Genomic DNA, 20297 nt, shown 5'->3' with positions numbered 1-20297 from the left:
AGCCACCACCAACATCGCCATTTGAGTTGTTTTTATTTTTATTCAATTGTTCCGATTCCGAGGAGGTTTCTTCTTCTTCTAGTCCCCCACCCATCTAATTGCGAAGATCGATTCCAGTAACTCAAATCGACACGGGGAATTTTATCAGATATTCATCATTCACCATCATAAATCCAAAATAATTCGATACACCAGAGAACCCACTACTTAATGACCTCTGTATCTGAAGAGGAAGCAGTGAAACACGGAATTCGATTCTCACTTCCATTACCGTCACTGCTATTACTCAAACCTAATCTCCTGTCATTATTAATCAAAAAACGGAAAGTACCAATCAATTGATCTCTAAGAACACCAACAAAGAAAATCCCAATTGAAATCTCTAAATAAACTAATGAAACAAAACTTAGATGGAACTTCGAGAATATTTACCATTTCAATAAGATGGATTTTCAAAAGCCATTTTATCAAATCTTGTTCAGAATTTTGAATTATGGACCTTTGCATGTGATTAAATAGGTTTGGAAACGTCTACCTATATTACATGATGGTGGTTGACTGGTTGTAATCCTTGTGCTGAAATTAAGTTAATCTGTAATAAATTCACTTTTGTTTTTATGTGATGAAGATGCCACTAATGAATAGCCATTAATGAATAGCTTATAATAAGTTAATCTATACTCATCTCCAACTCAACTTTGTTTCTTTCTTCTTTTCTAATTCTTACTTTATAATGTCTTGAATCGGTGAGTTCAAGAGATTGGATAGCTTGATTCGGTGTATGAAGATGAAATTTAAAGAAAGTATGAGAATTCTTTGTGTGACCGACCATCTTTTTCTTCTCGGAGAAAACTGTTTCTTTTTTTTCCGAAAACTAAAGTTAAATTTAACTAACGACTTGACCAATACAGCTAGTTGACTTTGTTGACTAACGTGTCATCAACCCAAATATTAAATCGGACAAACTTACGATTCAAACACTAATATATACCTAAATCTACAACCCAACTGCTAATTAACTCGAAAAAAAAAATCTTCCAAGGTTCATCAATTGAAGTAGGGCATGTATGATATTATTTTCTTTAAATTAGTTGATTCAGTTATCTTTTTGTTTCTTCTTTAATTATATTTCTTCAATTGTTTTGAATATTTCGGTTTAAATCTTTTGTCCTTTTGGAGTCTTAATTTAGCCGTTTGTAAACCATGAAAATTTCTCATTTAGCATTTTAGAACTGATTAGTCTCTTCTTATTTTTACATAAGAATCACTTCTACGTTTTGTGGTGAATCTGTTTTGCACTAATTAAAGAAGATTGGGAAGACTACTATTAGAATAGGAGTAGCAATTCTGTAATTGGGTTGTTAAGAAACAAAATTAGAATTTTAATGTAATGAATATATTGGAAGTATACACATGACATATACCGAGCCAATTTCCAATAACTCATGTATTGAGTTGTTGGCCAATGTGTGTGTACTGATGGTATTGTGTAGCACCAACACGGTTGTTGTTGTTTTTTCTATTTTTTTGACATCCAATACCATTTTTAGGAACTAGGAAGACAAGTTTTATTAACTTGCAGCACATCAATTTTAGTGATCCAAGATTCTGAATTTTAGGAGCTTGATTATAATGTCGATTCATTAGGATTCCAATTTTAGAACCTTATAAATTGGATTCCAATTTTAGAGCTTCTCCAACGGTGAATGTGGTTCTTTCATATGTGGCATCACTTTTAAGACATCCTCTAGGTATAAATTCCTAAATATTAGGAGAAAATAAATTTTATCTCCAACCCATAAAATGTTATATCATTCTTTTACTTAATTGTAGGCATATGATTGGTTAAAATTATTGACTTTTTTGTTTTTAATGATTTTTGTTAACAAAAATGTGACTAGGATGGGAAGACATCCTCTAAGTGAATGTCTAAAACTAGAGGTCGAGTTAGAGGATGTCTAACTTTTTTTTTGCCACATCATCTTCACATCAATGGGTTGGAGACTATTTTTTATAAAAATTGTTGTGTATCCTACGTGGATGAAGACTTTTTTCTCCACACACATTCCATTGAAGAAGCTCTTAGAAGCTTGACTGGTGCCCCATGGTGCTCATGCTTTGAAGATTTTCACCTCTTTCGTTAATCCATTACAAGGCATGTGTGCCACTGACTAGTGATCTGCTTAACAACACATCACTGTATGGCGCCTAATTTCTATGGTGCGGAAGGTCGTGTTTTTGGTTAGAGAACAAACTCTGTAAATGGGAAGTTCAATCGTCTTTGCATCATTGAACTTTAATCTAAATTTGTTGGAGCTGTAGTCTGTAGAAGAATTGTAGGGGAGAGACCAAACAGGAAATAACTCTTCACAGTTTCTTAATTTTGCTGACATAGGGGGGACATGTGTAAGTGGAGGGGTCAGTGTTCACATCATGATTTTTATTAACTTGCAGTACATCAAATCGATTTTTATGTAAGTACTCCAGCGTCATGCTCCGGTCCCCGGAATTTGGATTCATCCTGAAAAGACGAGGGTACCCAAATATACCTCAATCTAAAACTTTTCCACCTATAAGTCCTTTCTACGAAATTGATTGTCTATGAACTGAGTCGAGACAATACAACTAATCGGTTCACACTTCGTGTGATCGTCTATGAGTACGAGATCGAGACAATACGACAACAAGATAACTTGTGTGATTGACTATAGATACAAGATCGAGACAATACAACAACGAAGTATGATTACTTGATAATAGGTTCGGACTTAACCAAACACAATAGGATTGCTATCAAGTAATTAGGAATTAACGTTTGTGTATTTTACTTCTAATTATAACAAAAACAATTATAATTGCGGAAATAGAAAAGTGAAAGACACAGCAAAATTTTGTTAACGAGGAAACCGCAAATGCAGAAAAACCCCGGGACCTTGTCCAGAATTGAATACTCTCAGGATTAAGCCGCTATACAAAATCTAAACCAACTTCGTATAGTTGAGACCAAGCAACTAAACCTATAGTTCACCTAGTTCCGTCTGTATCCTTGCGCCTCCAACTTGCAATAAGTCACGCACTTAGAACAATTCCTTTGGTTCGTATTCCAAACAGTAAAGGAACAACAAATCTGTTCGGTAACAACTCTTTTCAAACAACGTGATATGAGTTTGACAAAAGGCTCTTCCGTTTATCCCAATAAACTCCTTTGTCAGGTTCTTAGATCAATCTATCAACAACTACCAAAGTAATTGTTTAAGACTATGCAATCAATACTTTGAATCACAAAGAATTGTATTGATGCCGATTTATTCAACTAATCAATCAAGGTTATCACAAAGATAAAACGATTATAGTTGGATCCCCAGCCGACCAAGTTTTGTGCACACCAAAGATTATGAACTCAAACAAGCAATCTTCTTTGTCTTCAAATCTTCTTAGATCTTCAATAACCACCTGCACACAATCAACTTGAATCTCTTGTGATCAATCACACACAGAACGGAGTATGTTAACAATGGATTATCACAAGACGTCTTTAGATCTACAAACAGTCTAAAGATCCCCGTCGATACTTAGATCTAGTTTGAGTGAATCTTACATCAGAAAGAGAAGATTCTCAAGCATAAACAAACTAGGGCAATCAAAGTTCAACAACCGTTAGTCAATCAAATCAATCGAAAACTAATAATAAACTGCAATTATCTAGTTTCCCACCAACAGTACTCGTAGAGCTTCCCAATCCCAAAGAAGTCTTTAAAACGAGCGGTCGTAAGAGATTTCGCCTAATTAAGGTACTTTCCTCTCCGAATAGACGGCTCCACCAGTAACACCATAACTAGGTAGTTTTGCTGGCTCTGAGGATTAGTTTGCTTGAAATGAAAACTTCAATATTTATAGACCAAGGAAGTTTGTACACCAAGGAATTTCCAAAAACGAAAATATTCTCAAGATATGAAATATATTTCCAAATTCGCTTTTCATAATTCCTGGAAATGCTCTGTCTAAATATTTGACCGATTATCTCAGTAGAAAATCTCCAATTAGTAAATGCACATTACCAAATTTTATTTTCTAAAGATATGCATTTTAATTGTTGGAAATTAAAAGCATATAAAACTAAAAACCTTAATTAAAAGATTCTCAATTTATTTCGATCCGGGATTTTCCTTTAGTTATTAAGGAATATCTTTGAACAATAAAAGATAAGAATTACTGCACATGTTCAAAGTATGTTGACATCTCTACTTTTAAATCCTTTTTCATATTTACAATCTTGGAACCGATTTTCAACACTTCCAAACGAGTTTAGAATTGATTCATCTGACTTCCAAGAACTATGTGATTGATTATCCTATCAAATCACCATTAATGGGTTTCACGGTTCTACCAAAACGCAAACCTTTGGTTCTACCTCCATATGGGTACTAGGATCGGTCACACTAGACTTCCAAAAATTGGTTGACTAGGTACTAGGATCGGTTACCACATAATTGTGGTATTTACTCTTAATCGGTTGCACATGTCATAGGATCGTTTACCAATTATTAACACTTGTTGTAACTCTTACAAGGATCGATTCCACATACTTGTGATCGGTTGCACCTCTTACTAGGATTGGTTCCCCAATGTCTAGAGTTGGTCATAGCAATTACAAAATATCCGATCATACCATCTCAGGTGATTACTTAAGATCGGTTTCACTAATAAAAGTCATACCAATACAAAACTCATGCCTTGTGAATAGTTTTACCAAGATACATAAACAATTTATGAGCGGTTGTACTAAACACACATATTGGTAATCCAAATATTTGCAATGAATAACACTACCAATGAGCCTAGCGATTTCCCTTTCGATTCATAAAACAAGTTTATGAATTGTACTTCCTTTAAACGAATGTAAAACATTGTTTCCTAGGAAAAAATCTTCACCCATACACATACATAATCACAATAACATTCAAACGATTATGTCGATGTCTTATATACGAAGTTCAAAAGATAGACGTTATACTTCGTATTGTAATTCCTTAATACTATGTCTAACTAGAGTATAATCATTCACAGCTTCGCAGTTATGTTTTCAATATGCACGACTTGAAAGATATGTTAGGAATGAAATCGTTCAAGTCAAATATTTCTAACCTCAAGAGGAAGGATGATGTCGTCCTTGTAGCTCTTTACTTCTTCACATTCTTCAAGTCTTCATGTTATACTCGTAAGTCTCATATCCTAGTAACTTTCTAGATAACCTATACGAAGTTGACTCTAGTAAATAATCAAACGACTCTTTAAATGAGTTTTGATTCACTAAAATATGACAACCAAACTTGACATACCAACGCTTGGTGGGTTCAACCAAGCAATGCTCTAACAATCTCCCCCTTTGTCAATTTTAGTGACAAAACTCTTACATCATATGGATAAAAAAATTACAAGAATTTGTTACACTACACTTGATCCCAAGTCTCAACAACACAATAACCTGTATACATTCAATCCATAAATGTCGTTGTTGAAATTATAATAACAAAGCTAATACCCCCCTAAAGGTAAGATAGGTAGATTTTCAATCCGCACGTCTTTGTTATTCCCTTTGTAGTCCATATAACTACAAGTATCAATATGATACGTTACCCCCCCTTAGTCTATGCTTTACTCTTTCGTTAGATATAACATTTAAGCACCATTGTCTTTTCCTTAGTGACGCCAAATCACTTGTTTACTCCATATATTTCTCCCCCTTTTTGTCACAAAATGAAAAAGGTACGAGCAAATAAAGGACAAACCGAAAGGATCTTACAAATCTCAAAAGACTTGCAACCTATAAGAGTTAAGCACGAGTGTTCCACACACCATTTTAGATAACCAATATCAAAACCGAAACTACAAAGTAATTTTGTTTTGATATGTTACCAAGGAAACAATTGCCCGAAGAAATTTTCCCTAATAGTTTAACAAATCAAAATTGACTAAGCACCTTGGTTCCTTTGCTAAATCGATTGTACAAATATAATCGCTTGTTTGATAAGACCAAAATAAAGATCAGAATTAGCTTTATTTTTCTCATCAAGTTCTAATTATTCGAACAATAACTTAGACCTTTCACTTTTAAACAAGACAAGTATTAGGTTAGTTAACTAGCATTTCTTGTTAAGGCATTCAATTAGACTTGAATAACCGAACCTCCACTTTGATAAGTCTAACTAAGATCAGAATTAACTTAGTTTCTCTTATCCAGAATCGAATTGGACTAAACAATTCGTCCCGAAAACCTTTTTGTTAACCCATAAACAATTCATACAAACCAAATAAGTCAACTTGCATAATTATTTACCTCAACTGGAAGCAATTGAAACAAACATAGACATTATAGTACCGGAATTGCACCGAAATTTTGTAAGCCTAAACAATTGATACCAAACAATAAAGAAAGATAGCAATAGTTTTACTTAACCGGAAACAATTGAATCACACACACATCCATACACAAATAATGGAATAAACATCAATTGTACCTAAATTTTGTTAAGCAAAAGCAAAATATATGCAATAGAATCAGGCTTTTCTTATACAGGAAAACAATTAACTAACAAATTCGTTACCTCAATCTCCGCATCCTCTTTTCCCCAGAAAGATATATCATTAAGCGCAAGTTCAAGTTAGAACTCTCCCCTGTTGTGTTGTCATCCTCTCGCAAGACAATAGAACAACAACAAAAACCAACCTTTACCAGAGAAAGGTTGAAAACCGGTTTTAACTAATGCGATGCAAAATTTGAAACCCCGAAACACATATGCTTTTATGCTAAACCAAAACAATTCAACATATTTTGACTTTTTCATACATGAGTTTCAGTCGGAACTCCTTATGATCCTTTGATAAAGCCTACCAACATGGGCTCAACTTAATCCCGCTAAACCAAAAAGTCATCCAAACTATAAGGGTTCACACTATATGAGATCGAATATTAAGGTTAAGAAAACTGAAATCAAACATCCCATAAACATACATAGCAATAATATAAAGCATTCAAGCACATGCTATGTAATCGAAAAACTATCACAAGAAAAATTATAAACTAATAATTTTATTCATAAATAATAGATAGTTTTATTCATGATAGATCTTATACAATTATTGAAAGAAATCAAAAACTGATGTCTATTTTTCTGGATTAATCCTTCATCTCAATTCTTGTGAATATTGCTTTCAAAAACTGGATTCAAATTCTTCTGAGCACTTCCTTTCCTAGTAGATGATTTGTTCATTTCAAACAGTTGAGAATGAAGATCAGCTAGTACTTCTTTTAAATTCTTATCATCAGCTCATGATGTCTAATGCAACTTCTAACAGTAAGAATCTGTTTTCTTAGAGAATCTTGAGGATTATCAGACATCAAGAGTTTCAGTCAAAACTGATGCACAGAGTGCTAAATCATCAAGAGACGATCCTTATTTTGCCGGATTATCCATTGAAGCAATATAGTCTTCTTTCGGACAAGAAAAACATATATACAATGGGAGAAAACCAAGGGATAATTTGGTTTATGGAAACCAATATATTTTTCCCAAAAGTAAGAGATATCGATTAAGAATATTTTTACTTAAGGAACAGATATGCATATCCTGTCCAGATTTATGCTTCCTCACAATCAGAATTTTGGTAAACAAGTGAGGATGCATTTTTCAATACAATCAATGTGTGTTGGGATGAGAAATATTCTCACCATAGGTAACAAATACATCCTTAGGATGACTTATAAACATAATAGACTGTGTTTCCTTGCGTTCTTTCTTTCTCTTGTAATTGCAAGAGTTTTAATTTCCTTTTGAGATTTAATAAACTTACCAGCCTTCAAAAACTCTATCCCCCTGCGAAGAGCGTTGATAAATTTATTTTGTTGGATATTTCCATAGAAGATTGCAGCATGGTTATTTCCTCCACAAGAAGAACTTAGAATATTATCAGAAAAACTAGTTTCTGACCCTCTTGGTTTTTCAACCATTTTTTCTTGCTCAGATTTTACCTTTCGGGTTTTATCTGAAAGGAAATTCAAAAGGTTTTCAAGTACTAGGCTTAACCTTTTATTTTCCTTAAATCCCAACTCAAGTTTTTCATCACTGTTAGAGTTGGAAAGAAGTGCATTACAGTTAGATATTCCTTCATAGGGTTCTTCCTCCGGAATATTATCGAGAGTAGAGACATAAGCCTTGTTGCACTTCCGAGCTCTTCTTTTGGAACAATGTTTTGCCATATGTCCGAATCTTCAACACTTGAAACATTGGATTTCTTTATCAGGATTAAAATTATCTTTCAATAAAACATCCTTAATCCGTTGTGTTAAAAGAAGAATTGTTGATTTAAGTAGTTCATCTTATTGGCAACGTTTTTCAGCCTTATTCATACATACTTCTTTCGAAGATTGACTTGTTATAGCTGAGATATCATATCCAACATTTCGGCTCTTCAGCAGAGTCTCTTTATCAAAGATCTTTAACTTTCCTACAAGAGAGCTTCGACAAAGTATAGAAAGATCATTGGATTCTATTATGGCATGTTTCTTAGACTCGTATCTGGATGGTAACGATCTGAGAATTTTGCATAATATTTCCTTTTTAGGTATAACCTTTCCAAGAAAGAAAGATGCATTAACAATCTCAGAAAGTTTAGAGTTAAACTCCTCGAAGGTATCATTATCATCCATTTTGAGGTGTTCCCATTCAGATGAAAGGGATAGAAGTCTTGCTTCTTTTTCAGAATCATCTCCCTCAAATACAGTCTCAAGAGTATCCCATGCTTCTTTAGAAGTTTTACAGGTCAATACATGATGTAGAATATCATGACTAACTGCATGTATGATGGAATTCAAACCATCAGAATTCTGCTTTGCAAGAACTCCTTATTCATGAGTATAGAACGCTAAGCGTCTGAACTCTGTCTCCGAATAATCCATCGGTTGTTGATATCCGTTTTCGATTAATAACCAAGTGTTAAAATCTCAGGATTAAATAAAAACTTTCATAGCACATTTCCATAATGGATAGTTTGTCCCATTAAATCTTGGTGGCACGTTAACTGAATCACTCATTAAATTCATTTTCTTATAGGTTGGATCGCACCAAACACAGATTGTTAGATCTTTTTGTGTTTTCCTGCTCTGATACCAATTAAAAAGACGAGGGTACCCAAATATACCTCAATCTAAAACTTTTCCACCTATAAGTCCTTTTTCTGAAAGTGATTGTCTATGGACTGAGTCGAGACAATACAACTAATCGGTTCACACTTCGTGTGAACATCTATGGATACGAGATCGAGACAATACGACAACAAGATAACTTGTGTGATTGACTATGGATACAAGATCGAGACAATACAACAACGAAGTATGATTACTTGATAATAGGTTCGGGCTTAACCAAACACAATAGGATTGCTATCAAGTAATTAGGAATTAAAGTTTGTGTATTGTACTTCTAATTATAATAAAACAATTATAATTGCGGAAATAGAAAATTAAAAGACACAACAAGATTTTGTTAATGCAGAAAAACCCTGGGACCTTGTCCAAAATTGAATACTCTCAGGATTAAGCCGCTATACAAAATCTAAACCAACTTCGTATAGTTGAGACCAAGCAACTAAACCTATAGTTCACCTAGTTCCGTCTGTACCCTGTGCCTCCAACTTGCAATAATTCACGCACTTGGAACAATTCCTTTGATTCGTATTCCAAACAGTAAAGGAACAACAAATCTGTTCGGTAACAACTCTTTTCAAACAATGTGATATGAGTTTGACAAAAGGCTCTTCCGTTTATCCCAATAAACTCCTTTGTCAGGTTGTTAGATCAATCTATCAACAACTACCAAAGTAATTGTTTAAGACTATGCAATCAATACTTTGAATCACAAAGAATTGTATTGATGTCGATCTACTCAACTAATCAATCAAGGTTATCACAAAGATAAACCGACTATAGTTAGATCCCCAGCCGACCAAGTTTTGTGCACACCAAAGATTATGAACTCAAACAAGCAATCTTCTTAGTCTTCAAATCTTCTTAGATCTTAAATAAACCCTGCACACAATCAACTTGAATCTCTTGTGATCAATCACACACAGAACGAAGTATGTTAACAATGGATTATCACAAGATGTCTTTAGATCTACAAATAGTCTAAAGATCCCCGTCGGTACTTCGATCTAGTTTGAGTGAATCTTATATCAGAAGAGAAGATTCTCAAGCATAAACAAACTAGGTGCAATCAAAGTTCAACAACCGTTAGTCAATCAAATCAATCGAAAACTAATAATAAAATGCAATTATCTAGTTTTCCACCAACGGTACTCGTAAAGCTTCTCAATCCCTAAGAAGTCTTTAAAATGAGCAGTCATAATGAGCAGTCAATCATATTGCAATACATTAATCATGCAATTATTATAAACCGTAGAAAGTGATCGATAATATGGAGAGAAAACTAATGCATCATATCAAAAAGCATGCTTGCAAAATCCGACTATTTCTTTAACCAATAACAATAAATTATCTACTCATAATCATGGAGTTCATAACAAGAAGAAAAAGAAAAGCTTTCATGTTTCTAAACTCTAGAATAAAAAGTAGAAGAGAAGATAAAAATGTAGGGAGATACAAGTTTTCCTTTTATACTTTCCTCCCTTTTTCCGATTTCTCCACTTCAGGCATATTCAACCGCATAGGCTAAATGTTGTTTCTGTACAAAGAGAAGCCCGCATATCAGAGCCAAAGTTCATCAGAGTAAGATACTGGATCGATGAGTCAACTCGGCTAACTGAAATTCAGCCAAGTTATGTCTGTTTCTGCTCCATTTCCGGCCATATCTCAGGCCTTTCTCATTAGGTCCTCCTCTGCAATCCTACCATACATCTATACATTTGCTTCATATGCTCTCCCATTCACCACTGCATCATCCAATCTCTGTATCAACACCATTATGAAACCAGTTGTAGCAGCTTCTTAATCTCAACTGCAATTCAAGGACACCAACAATTCAGTCACCCCACTGAGACAGTAGCAAGTTGAACTCCACGGCAACAGCTCCACAAGTCTCCATTCCTGCACTGCACATACATGCGAGTCTCGAACTGCAGATGCAATTATCATCTCAACCATTAACATCAATTGCAGTCACCATTTGCAGCTCAGATGCCATCTCAGACCAGCCACTGCATCACCAATTTCAGTTCAATTATGTTGCAACCATCATCCTACAGCACCTCTGCATCATACAAACACAGACCACCAACATCTTCCATCATTCTTTGTCTCAGCTTCCTACACCTGCTTCATTCCTAATCATTCATCTAATGCAGCACTCCAAGAGGACTTCAGTTCTTGCCAAACCTTCTATTAAAACTTCACAGCAGCATAATCTCCAGTAAACCCATTCTCACAACCTCGAAACCACAACTTCCATTACCAGCTTGCATCTGCAACAACAACCACTCAACACCAGTTCATAAACCCTTTGAGCACCAGCAACAAACATTGTGCATCGCAGACCTGAACCAGTATTCTTTCTGCATAGCCATTGCCACATTCCATTAACTCCATTGCAGGAACAGCTAACAACCAATTTCTTCCATCACTGCAATGAACTGCAGATTACCCACATTCATCAGCAACCACACAAATTAGTGATCAACCTCATCTCATCTCCTCAGAGTCACATTAATCAACTTCAGCTCAGTTCTGCAGCAACCCATCTTTGCACTCTGCCAATTCTAACATCACCAGCAAGCACCCATCTCTACTGCCACATTACTTCCAGCTCAAACCCTTCTTGCCAATTTCTCATTCCTTGTCTCGAACTCCACCAGACCCAAGCTATCACTTCCATGCATTTCACTGATTCAAAACTACCAACAACACAGTAACCCATCTCTTCTCATAACTCAGATTCAAACCCTATCTTTGATGACCATCACAGATTCGACTCAATTTCTGTAATTTCTTACTCTTAAAGATAAATTCAACAGAAACCCATCTTTTTCATCCATTATCAACCCTAAATCTCCATTAATCTTCACCAAATCCTCCATATGATTTCTCCCCAAATTGACAGAAAGAAACCATCTTCTTTTGCAGCAGATAACCAGCCTTCCATGATCTTATCAGTGCCTAAACCTACTCTGTTCTTCATCACGAATTCATTTGGATCTCCATCTCTATCTTCAGCTTCACTCTCAGACAGTAACACCTCTATCCTCACTACTCTCTTCTTTCTCGATTTCAGGTGTGTAATAATAAGAAGAAATTCTTCTCTGAATTTTGTGTAGGAAGTGGAATTCCTAAAGCACCCAGGACATGTAGAAAGGCCACCAAAGAATGACAGCCCCCTCTTCCTCCATTATGCTCCCAATAGCACATGCATACGAAATGATGCTTTAGCCCTTTTTTGCTCCAAATGAACGTTTTTTCCTTCCTCGAATTCTTCCACCAACAGCAGCCGTCTCTTACTTCTCAGATCCACTTCTTCTCTTCAATTTCTCTTCATCACTAAAGTTGTCATGCTTTTCAGACAGATAAATTTGCATCATTAAACCTGACATACTTTTCAAACCAAGATGAAGAAATGAAAGAAAATAATGAGAAATAATCCGCCTTGCCCTTTTAAGCGACGTTTCTTCTTTTTTTTGTTCCAAATGGCTCCAAAGTACCGAAACACTCAAAACTAAACATAAGATACATAATTTACAAGAAAACTTATCAAAGAAAGCATAAAAAATAGATAAATATTAAGGTGTTTTAGACACCTATCAAATTCCCCCACACTTAGACTTTGCTAGTCCTCGAGCAAATCAAACAAAACAAATTCTAAAACATACATACAACTTCATCTCGTCGAGGCTACGGTTACTCTTAGCTTAAATAACAAGCCTTTAAATCCCTAGGTGTCCCTAGTGGACGAGTTTTAGTCTCGTGAAGGTTTACAAGAGGTGTACCTACAAAACCTTTACTTCCAAAATTCAGCTACCTGTGAAAATTTAAGAATGTCACTAAATATTTTTATTAATTGGCATATTATCAATGATTACAAGATGAAGCACCCACTTTCAAATCCAATTCTTAAATTAGTAATATAGCTTTATCAGAAAGTTGAACACAACCACAATACTCGGAATCGAATCAACCACAATCACATGAAAATATTAAGAAGATGGATATAGAAAGTAGATGGTGGCAGACTGTTGACTAAGGTGAACGGTGTTTCCCATATCTGTCTGAAGGTCACTGCCAAAACAAACCTAAAAATCCTATTGGATTGAGCTACTAGTCTGAATTCTAATATCAACACAGCTGGCATATACAAGGGAACCAGCGGCCGACAAACTTAATTCTAGATCAATTCACTGGCATATACAAAGGAACCAGTGATCGATTTTATTCAACACAATAATATTTTTTTTCTTTCTTCAATTTTTTTAATATTTTTTTCTTTTCTTTTTTCAATTTTTTTTAATCGACAACATGATTGGATCTTTTTGAATCCAAGCGAATGATTCTTGTCAGCAGATTACATGGTAATTCCCATGGATCCTGCATTCCACGCTTGTTTAGGCGACGGAGACAGTGTGAACACACACATATTGTTATCCAAGTGTCAAATTATTTTTTTATGTACACCGTTTGATCAAATTGGTCTGGTCTTTTTTTTTGTAGTAACTCAATCACTCTATTTCATCCTAGCAGCGATAACAATTCGATGTTGGTGCCCCACCAAATCACTTAGAGAAACAATAGATAAATAAAAATAAAAATAGAACGTGATATGGTGACGACTCCGAGATATGGTGACAACTAACATGTTATTTATTTTTATATTTTGTTCGTTTTCATATGAATAGACTCTACTAATGGGTTCCTCAACTCCTATGTTTGCATTAGTGTAAGGCACAAGTTGCTAGATTTCGAGTTTATAAAGCAATTTTTTCTTTTTCCTATTTTTTATTATTTTTTTATTTATTTATTTTTCACTAAAGGCATCAAATCAACTAACTATACAAACATATAAATGCTCCCCCAAAATTAAACTTTACATTGTCCTCAATGCAAAATTTAGTCATTCAAAGTAAAGTTCAAGGTGGGAAATTCCGCAAATGATATGCAAAAACAAAGATAAAATGCTTAAAAATAAAAAGATAAAGATATAAAACCGATGGGTTGCCTCCCACTTAGCGCTTGGTTTAAAGTCGTCAGCCCGACTTGCAAGACGAATTCTTCATATACCAATAATCGGAAAAGTTGGGGATCCACCCATAGCACCTGTTTTGCAAACACTACCTTCGCACACATATTAGTAATATAAAACAGAAACGAAGCTATTAACCGATAAAAGTTTCCCCCACACTTATTCTTGTCCACACTTGGGAGTGTATAAAGAATATAAAAGTCGGGTACTTCTACGGTTTCTTGTTCCAAAACCTGCATAGTTCGAGAATCAAGTATTTCTAATGGCGGAATCGAGAAACAAAGTCATTCAACAATATTCTCGAAGCACATACATTCAAACCAATAATAGGTAAAGGAGAATAAACAATATGCAAAGGGTTATACATACCTATCACAATCTCTTGTATCACGGAATCCTCTTCATCCTTGAAAAACTCAAGTGAATTATTCACCTCTTGTATATCATGGTCCTCTATCAAACCTTGCAACCATTCTTCGTCCGTTTCTGCCTTAACCAAAGTCTTGACATCAACATCATCATTACAATCATTTGCAAGCTCAATTGGGTCTTCCACAATATTGGTCATACTGGTCTCATTCTCAACATACTCTTCTTCATTAGACTCAAACCTTGTTGCAAGGAAGTTCTGTAAAACACTGTTTCATCATACTAATGTACCTTTTGAATAGGTGCTTGACTATTATAAAGATCAAGAGTTGAGTCAACTACACTAATGCCATCAAATATCTCCAAAGGTTGGTCATTTTCAACACAACTATTCATTTCCTCTGTGTATTCATCAATGCCCTTTCTTAAGTTGGAAACACCTTTTTGAAGCTCTTGGAGTGATCCATCCAAATTCTGAATATAATGTTCCATTTGTTTGTAAAGCTCGTTCGACAAGGCAAAAGTAGAATCACTTACCTCAGTATTGTTAGGCGAATTACCTTCCCTTTGAATGGGTGAATGATCATAACTACGATCAGAAATTGGGCCAAACATATTATGAGCATATTCGGTCGATGAAACTGGCTCCATGCTTGGTTGTTTACGAACTGAATCATGCTGACCATAAATTGCTGCATTTCGTCTACCAAACTAGAAGAAATATTAATCGGAGCACAAGCATCATCCCCTCTTTGTGGTTGCTCACTTACATACCCACTGTAAGAAGGTTTGAATGTATGAGAATAACTAAAAGGGTACGTGGAGTATTGATCATAACCAAATGATTGATTTTGATTATACTCCCCGTAAGGATGATAGTTGTCATGTTGTTGAGGTTGAAAGCTGTATTGACTGCTCCAATATGCTCCGTACATAGAAATTGGTACCTGAAACGAGATTCTCAAAACTCAGTTAAGAACCAAAAAATATGAAGAAAAAAAAAACAAAAAAACAAAAATAAGAAACCAAAAACAAATAACAACCCGCTGCCTCCCCGGCAGCAGCGCCAAAATTTTATCGTTGTCGTATGCCTCAAAAATAAATTACTTTCTCACTACTCAAAATATAAAATATAGCAAGGGAAAGAAAGGATCGTTCCCACAGAGAGGTCTTGGATTGTCAATATGTGATGGTTTCCTATAAGTAACAAGGGGGATTTTCTGATTTTTATTAAAGTATACTAAAATAAAAGCAAAGCAAAGAAATAAATCACGCAAATCAAGGATGTGAAATATTGGGTAAAGGTTTCATCTTCAATTGTAAACAAGTTTTTGAATATATGAATAGAATTCGTATTTAATCTCGCTATCATCAAAAGCCGTAGAATACCTTATTGCAAGAATACTCCGTAAATTTCCTAAGTCATCAACACACACATTAGAGCTGCGTATGTGAATTCTACCTAAAGAATAACCTAACGCCTTGCGCTAATTAAGTTCAATTCCTAGGAGGATTTAGTTTCAGAAATAGGCTAATCAATGCAATTGTCATACATTGCGCATGACAATTCGGACAAAGGTCAAACTCCACATATGATTACAAGAGTGTATCACTACAAACCGTAATCATATCATGCTACTCGTATTCAAGGTTATCGCTCGATGATAAACCCTAAAATAGCTATAGAAATGGATGTATGTTCAATCAACTCTAGACTCAACCAAACAAACATTCAATCATATTGCAATACATCAATCATGCAATTATTATAAACCGTAGAAAGTGATCGATAATATGGAGAAAAAACTAATTCATCATATCAAAAAGCATGCTTGCAAAATCCGACTACTTCTTTAACCAATAACAATAAATTATCTACTCATAATCATGGAGTTCATAACAAGAAGAAAAAGAAAAGCTTTCATGTTTCGAAACCCTAGAATAAAAAGTAGAAGAGAAGATAAAAATGTAGAGAGATACAAGTTTTCCTTTTATACTTTCCTCCCTTTTCCGATTTCTCCACCTCAGGCATATTCAACCTCATAGGTTAAATATTGTTTATGCTAAAAAGAGAAGCCCACATATCAGAGCCCAAGTTCATCAGAGTATGATACTGGATTGGTGAGTCAACTCGGCTAACTGAAATTCAGCCAAGTTATGTCTGTTTCTGCTCCATCTCCGGCCATATCTCAGGCCTTTCTCATTAGGTCCTCCTCTGCAATACTACCATACATCTATACATTTGCTTCATATGCTCTCTCATTCACCACTGCATCAGCCAATCTCTGTATCAACACCATTCAGAAACCAGTTGTAGCAACTTCTTAATCTCAACTGCAATTCAAGGACACCACCAATTCAGTCACCCCACTGAGACAGTAGCAAGCTGAACTCCACAGCAACAGCTCCACCAGTCTCCTTTCCTGCACTGCACATACATGCGAGTCTCGAAAGGAGAGGAGACTGGTGGAGCTGTTGCTGTGGAGTTCAGCTTGCTACTGTCTCAGTGGGGTGACTGAATTGGTGGTGTCCTTGAATTGCAGTTGAGATTAAGAAGTTGCTACAACTGGTTTCTGAATGGTGTTGATACAGAGATTGGCTGATGCAGTGGTGAATGAGAGAGCATATGAAGCAAATGTATAGATGTATGGTAGTATTGCAGAGGAGGACCTAATGAGAAAGGCCTGAGATATGGCCGGAGATGGAGCAGAAACAGACATAACTTGGCTGAATTTCAGTTAGCCGAGTTGACTCACCAATCCAGTATCATACTCTGATGAACTTGGGCTCTGATATGTGGGCTTCTCTTTGTAGCATAAACAATATTTAACCTATGCGGTTGAATATGCCTGAGGTGGAGAAATCGGAAAAGGGAGGAAAGTATAAAAGGAAAACTTGTATCTCTCTACATTTTTATCTTCTCTTCTACTTTTTATTCTAGGGTTTCGAAACATGAAAGCTTTTCTTTTTCTTCTTGTTATGAACTCCATGATTATGAGTAGATAATTTATTGTTATTGGTTAAAGAAGTAGTCGGATTTTGCAAGCATGCTTTTTGATATGATGAATTAGTTTTTTCTCCATATTATCGATCACTTTCTACGGTTTATAATAATTGCATGATTGATGTATTGCAATATGATTGAATGTTTGTTTGGTTGAGTCTAGAGTTGATTGAACATACATCCATTTCTATAGCTATTTTAGGGTTTATCATCGAGCGATAACCTTGAATACGAGTAGCATGATATGATTACGGTTTATAGTGATACACTCTTGTAATCATATGTGGAGTTTGACCTTTGTCCGAATTGTCATGCGCAATGTATGACAATTGCATTGATTAGCCTATTTCTGAAACTAAATCCTCCTAGGAATTGAACTTAATTAGCGCAAGGCGTTAGGTTATTCTTTAGGTAGAATTCACATACGCAGCTCTAATGTGTGTGTTGATGACTTAGGAAATTTACGGAGTATTCTTGCAATAAGGTATTCTACGGCTTTTGATGATAGCGAGATTAAATACGAATTCTATTCATATATTCAAAAACTTGTTTACAATTGAAGATGAAACCTTTACCCAATATTTCACATCCTTGATTTGCGTGATTTATTTCTTTGCTTTGCTTTTATTTTAGTATACTTTAATAAAAATCAGAAAATCCCCCTTGTTACTTATAGGAAACCATGATGGTTTCCTATAAGTAACAAGGGGGATTTTCTGATTTTTATTAAAGTATACTAAAATAAAAGCAAAGCAAAGAAATAAATCACGCAAATCAAGGATGTGAAATATTGGGTAAAGGTTTCATCTTCAATTGTAAACAAGTTTTTGAATATATGAATAGAATTCGTATTTAATCTCGCTATCATCAAAAGCCGTAGAATACCTTATTGCAAGAATACTCCGTAAATTTCCTAAGTCATCAACACACACATTAGAGCTGCGTATGTGAATTCTACCTAAAGAATAACCTAACGCCTTGCGCTAATTAAGTTCAATTCCTAGGAGGATTTAGTTTCAGAAATAGGCTAATCAATGCAATTGTCATACATTGCGCATGACAATTCGGACAAAGGTCAAACTCCACATATGATTACAAGAGTGTATCACTACAAACCGTAATCATATCATGCTACTCGTATTCAAGGTTATCGCTCGATGATAAACCCTAAAATAGCTATAGAAATGGATGTATGTTCAATCAACTCTAGACTCAACCAAACAAACATTCAATCATATTGCAATACATCAATCATGCAATTATTATAAACCGTAGAAAGTGATCGATAATATGGAGAAAAAACTAATTCATCATATCAAAAAGCATGCTTGCAAAATCCGACTACTTCTTTAACCAATAACAATAAATTATCTACTCATAATCATGGAGTTCATAACAAGAAGAAAAAGAAAAGCTTTCATGTTTCGAAACCCTAGAATAAAAAGTAGAAGAGAAGATAAAAATGTAGAGAGATACAAGTTTTCCTTTTATACTTTCCTCCCTTTTCCGATTTCTCCACCTCAGGCATATTCAACCTCATAGGTTAATATTTTATGCTAAAAGAGAAGCCCACATATCAGAGCCCAAGTTCATCAGAGTATGATACTGGATTGGTGAGTCAACTCGGCTAACTGAAATTCAGCCAAGTTATGTCTGTTTCTGCTCCATCTCCGGCCATATCTCAGGCCTTTCTCATTAGGTCCTCCTCTGCAATACTACCATACATCTATACATTTGCTTCATATGCTCTCTCATTCACCACTGCATCAGCCAATCTCTGTATCAACACCATTCAGAAACCAGTTGTAGCAACTTCTTAATCTCAACTGCAATTCAAGGACACCACCAATTCAGTCACCCCACTGAGACAGTAGCAAGCTGAACTCCACAGCAACAGCTCCACCAGTCTCCTTTCCTGCACTGCACATACATGCGAGTCTCGAAAGGAGAGGAGACTGGTGGAGCTGTTGCTGTGGAGTTCAGCTTGCTACTGTCTCAGTGGGGTGACTGAATTGGTGGTGTCCTTGAATTGCAGTTGAGATTAAGAAGTTGCTACAACTGGTTTCTGAATGGTGTTGATACAGAGATTGGCTGATGCAGTGGTGAATGAGAGAGCATATGAAGCAAATGTATAGATGTATGGTAGTATTGCAGAGGAGGACCTAATGAGAAAGGCCTGAGATATGGCCGGAGATGGAGCAGAAACAGACATAACTTGGCTGAATTTCAGTTAGCCGAGTTGACTCACCAATCCAGTATCATACTCTGATGAACTTGGGCTCTGATATGTGGGCTTCTCTTTGTAGCATAAACAATATTTAACCTATGCGGTTGAATATGCCTGAGGTGGAGAAATCGGAAAAGGGAGGAAAGTATAAAAGGAAAACTTGTATCTCTCTACATTTTTATCTTCTCTTCTACTTTTTATTCTAGGGTTTCGAAACATGAAAGCTTTTCTTTTTCTTCTTGTTATGAACTCCATGATTATGAGTAGATAATTTATTGTTATTGGTTAAAGAAGTAGTCGGATTTTGCAAGCATGCTTTTTGATATGATGAATTAGTTTTTTCTCCATATTATCGATCACTTTCTACGGTTTATAATAATTGCATGATTGATGTATTGCAATATGATTGAATGTTTGTTTGGTTGAGTCTAGAGTTGATTGAACATACATCCATTTCTAT

Source organism: Papaver somniferum, chromosome 1 (assembly GCF_003573695.1).
Source record: "Papaver somniferum cultivar HN1 chromosome 1, ASM357369v1, whole genome shotgun sequence".
Classification (NCBI taxonomy): Eukaryota; Viridiplantae; Streptophyta; class Magnoliopsida; order Ranunculales; family Papaveraceae; genus Papaver; species Papaver somniferum.
This window is presented reverse-complemented; position numbering follows the sequence as displayed.